Source organism: Cicer arietinum, unplaced genomic scaffold (assembly GCF_000331145.2).
Source record: "Cicer arietinum cultivar CDC Frontier isolate Library 1 unplaced genomic scaffold, Cicar.CDCFrontier_v2.0 Ca_scaffold_5784_v2.0, whole genome shotgun sequence".
Classification (NCBI taxonomy): domain Eukaryota; kingdom Viridiplantae; phylum Streptophyta; class Magnoliopsida; order Fabales; family Fabaceae; genus Cicer; species Cicer arietinum.
Genome location: NW_027339431.1, coordinates 994,809 through 999,770, shown reverse-complemented (window position 1 = coordinate 999,770; position 4,962 = coordinate 994,809).

Below are 4,962 nucleotides of genomic sequence, written 5' to 3'. Positions count from 1 at the left end.
TAGGCTTATTCTTGTCCAATTCGGGTTTTTAATCAATCTTGTGCATCGAATAGGTGTGTATGTGTCATTGGATGAACATTAAGGTCATTTTCGTCCTCCCTAGGCTTATTCTTGTCCAATTAGGGTTTTTAATCAATCTTGTGCATCAAATAGGTGTGTTTGTGTCATTGGATGAACATTTAGGTCATTTTCGTCATCCTTAGAATTATTCTTGTCCAATTAGGGTTTTTATCCAATCTTGTGCATATAATAGGTGTGTTTGTGTCTTTGGATGAAAATTTAGGATATTTCGTCCCCCCTAGGCTTATTCTAGTCCAATTAGGGTTTTTAACCATTCTTCTTCGTCCAATAGGTGTGTTTCTGCCATTGGATGAACATTTAGATCATTTTCTTCCTCCATAGCCTGATTCTTGTCCAATTAGGGTTTTTAATCGATCTTGTGCATCCAATAGGTGTGTTTGTGTCATTGGATGAACATTTAGGTCATTTTCGTCTTCCGAAGGCTTATTCTGTTCCAATTAGGGTTTTTAGTCAATCTTGTGCATCCAATAGGTGTGTTTGTGTCATTGGATGAACATTTAGGTCATTTTCTTCCTCCATAGGCTAATTCTTGTCCAATTAAGGTTTTTAACGAATCTTGTGTATGCAATAGTTGTGTTTGTGTTATAGGACGACAATTTACGTCATTTTCGTCCTCCCTATGCTTATTCTTTTCCAATTAGGGTTTTTAATCAATCTTGTGCATACAATAGGTGTGTTTGTGTCATTGGATGAACATTTAGGTCATTTTCGTCATCCCTAGGCTTATTCTTGTCCAATTATGGTTGTTAACTAATTTTGTGCATCCAATAGGTTTGTTTGTGTCATTGGATAAACATTTAGGTCATTTTCGTCATCCCTAGGTTTATTCTTGTCCAATTATGGTTGTTAACTAATTTTGTGCATCCAATAGGTTTGTTTGTGTCATTGGATAAACATTTAGGTCATTTTCGTCATCCCTAGGTTTATTCTTGTCCAATTATGGTTGTTAACTAATTTTGTGCATCCAATAGGTTTGTTTGTGTCATTGGATAAACATTTAGGTCATTTTCGTCCTCCCTAGGCTTATTCTTTTCCAATTAAGGTTTTTTTTACCAATTTTTGGTATCCTATAGGTTTGTTTGGGTCATTGGATGAACATTTAGGTTATTTTCATTCTCTCTAGGTTTATTCTTGTCCAATTAGGGTTTTTAATCAATCTTGTGGTCCGAATAGGTGTGTTTGTGTCATTGGATGAACATTTAGGTCATTTTCATCCTCCCTAGGCTTATTCTTTTCCAATTAAGGTTTTTAATGAATCTTGTGCATCCAATAGGTGTGTTTGTGTCATTGGAAGACCATTTAGGCCATTTTCTTCCTTCATAGGCTTATTCTTGTCCAACTAGGGATTTTAACCAATATTGTGCATCCAATAGGTGTGTTTGTGTCATTGGATTAAAGTTTAGGTCATTTTCGTCCTCCCTAGGCTTATTATTGTCCAATTCGGGTTTTTAATCTATCTTTTGCATCCAATAAGCGTTTTGTGTCAATGGATGAACATTTAGGTCATTTTTGTCCTCGCAAGGCTTATACTTGTTAAATTAGGGTTTTTAATCAATCTTGTGCCTCAAATAGGTGTGTTTGTGTCATTGGATGAATATTTAGGTCATTTTCGTCATCCTTAGAGTTATTCTTGTCCAATTAGGGTTTTTATCCAATCTTGTGCATATAATAGGTGTGTTTGTGTCTTTGGATGAAAATTTAGGATATTTCGTCCCCCCAAGGCTTATTCTAGTCCAATTAGGGTTTTTAACCATTCTTCTTCGTCCAATAGGTGTGTTTGTGCCATTGGATGAACATTTAGGTCATTTTCTTCCTCCATAGCCTGATTCTTGTCCAATTAGGGTTTTTAATCAATCTTGTGCATCCAATAGGTGTGTTTGTGTCATTGGATGAACATTTAGGTCATTTTCGTCTTCCCAAGGCTTATTCTTTTCCAATTAGGGTTTTTAGTCAATCTTGTGCATCCAATAGGTGTGTTTGTGTCATTGGATGAACATTTAGGTCATTTTCTTCCTCCATAGGCTAATTCTTGTCCAATTAAGGTTTTTAACGAATCTTGTGTATGCAATAGTTGTGTTTGTGTCATAGGACGACAATTTAGGTCAATTTCTTCCTCCCTATGCTTATTCTTGTCCAATTAGGGTTTTTAATCAATCTTGTGCATCCAATAGGTGTGTTTGTGTCATTGGAAGAACAATTAGGTAATTTTCGTCTTCCCAAGGCTTATACTTTTCCAATTAGGATTTTTAATCAATCTTGTGCATCCAATAGGTGTGTTTGTGTCATTGGATCAACATTTAGATCATTTTCGTCTTCCCTAGGCTTATTCTTGTCCAATTATGGTGTTTAACCAATCTTGTGCTTCCAATAAGTTCATTTGTGTCATCGGATTAACATTTAGGTCATTTTCGTCATCCCTAGGCTTATTCGTGTCCAATTAGGGTTTTTAACCAATTTTCTGCATCCAATAGGTTTGTTTGTGTCATTGGATGAACATTTAGGTCATTTTCGTCTTGCCTAGGCTTATTCTTTTCCAATTAAGGTTTTTAACCAATTTTGTGCATCCAATAGGTTTGTTTGTGTCATTAGATGAACATTTAGGTCTTTTTCATCCTCCCTAGGTTTATTCTTGTCCAATTACAGTTTTTAATCAATCTTGTGGATCAAATAGGTGTGTTTGTGTCATTGGTTGAAAATTTAGTTCATTTTCGTCCTCCCTAAGCTTATTATTGTCCAATTAAGGTTTTTAACCAATATTGTGCATCCAATAGGTGTGTTTGTGTCATTGGATGAAAATTTGGGTCATTTTCGTCCTCCCTAGGCTTCTTATTGTCCAATTAGGGTTTTTAATCAATCTTGTGCATCCAATAGGTGTGTTTGTGTCATTGGATGAACATTTAGGTCATTTTCTTCCTCCATAGGCTAATTCTTGTCCAATTAAGGTTTTTAACGAATCTTGTGTATGCAATAGTTGTGTTTGTGCCATAGGACGACAATTTAGGTCATTTCCGTCCTCCCTAGGCTTATTCTTGTCTAATTAGGGTTTTTAATCAATCTTGCACATCCAATAGGTGTGTTTGTGTCATTGGATGAACATTTAGGTCATTTTCGTCATCCCTAGGCTTATTCGTGTCCAATTAGGGTTTTTAATCAATCTTGTGCCTCCAATAGGTGTGTTTGTGTCATTGGATGAACATTTAGGTCATTTTCGTCATCCCTAGACTTATTCGTGTCCAATTAGGGTTTTTAATCAATCTTGTGCCTCCAATAGGTGTGTTTGTGTCATTGGATGAACATTTAGGTCATTTTCGTCATCCCTAGGCTTATTCATGTCCAATTAGGGTTGTTAACCAATTTTGTGCATCCAATAGTTTTGTTTGTGTCAGTGGATAAACATTTAGGTCATTTTCGTCCTCCCTAGGCTTCTTATTGTCCAATTAGGGTTTTTAATCAATCTTGTGCCTCCAATAGGTGTGTTTGTGTCATTGGATGAACATTTAGATCATTTTCGTTATCCCTAGGCTTATTCTTGTCCAATTAGGGTTTTTAACCAATCTTGTGCTTCCAATAAGTTCAATTGTGTCATCGGATTAACATTTAGGTCATTTTAGTCATCCCTAGGCTTATTCGTGTCCAATTAGGGTTTTTAACCAATTTTCTGCATCCAGTAGGTTTGTTTGTGTCATTGGATGAAAATTTAGGTCATTTTCGTCCTCCCAAGGCTTATTCTTTTCCAATTAGGGTTTTTAATCAATCTTGTGCCTCCAATAGGTGTGTTTGTGTCATTGGATGAACATTTAGGTCATTTTCGTCCTCCCTAGGCTTCTTATTGTCCAATTAGGGTTTTTAATCAATCTTGTGCCTCCAATAGGTGTGTTTGTGTCATTGGATGAACATTTAGGTCATTTTCGTCATCCCTAGGCTTATTCGTGTCCAATTAGGGTTTTTAACCAATTTTCTGCATCCAGTAGGTTTGTTTGTGTCATTGGATGAAAATTTAGGTCATTTTCGTCCTCCCAAGGCTTATTCTTTTCCAATTAGGGTTTTTAATCAATCTTATGCATCCAATAGGTGTGTTTGTGTCATTGGAACACCATTTAGGTCATTTTCTTCCTCCATAGGCTTATTCTTGTCTAATTAGGGATTTTAACCAATATGGTGCATCCAATAGGTGTGTTTTTGTCATTGGATGAATATTTAGGTCATTTTCGTCCTCCCTAGGCTTCTTATTGTCCAATTAGGGTTTTTAATCAATCTTCTGGATCCAATAGGTGTGTTTGTGTCATTGGATGAACATTTATATCATTTTCGTCCTCCCTAGGCTTATTCTTATCCTATTAGGGTGTTTAACCAATGTTGTGCTTCCAATAAGTTCATTTGTGTCATCGGATTAACATTTATGTCATTTTCGTCATCCCTAGGCTTATTCGTGTCCAATTAGGGTTTTTAACCAATTTTGTGCATCGAATAGGTTTGTTTGTGTCATTGGATGAACATTTAGGTCATTTTCGTCTTCCGTAGGCTTATTCTTTTCCAATTATGGTTTTTAACCAATTTTGTGCATCCAATAGGTTTGTTTGTGTCATTGGATGAACATTTAGGTCTTTTTCGTCCTCCCTAGGTTTATACATGTCCAATTACAGTTTTTAATCAATCTTGTGGATCAAATAGGTTTGTTGGTGTCATTGGATGAAAATTTAGTTCATTTTCGTCCTCCCTAAGCTTATTATTGTCCAATTAGGATTTTAAATCAATCTTGTTCATCCAATAGGCGTGTTTGTGTCAATGGATGAACATTTAGGTCATTTTTGTCCTCCCTAGGCTTGTTCTTTTCCAATTAGGGTTTTTAATCAATCTTGTGCATCCAATAGGTGTGTTTGT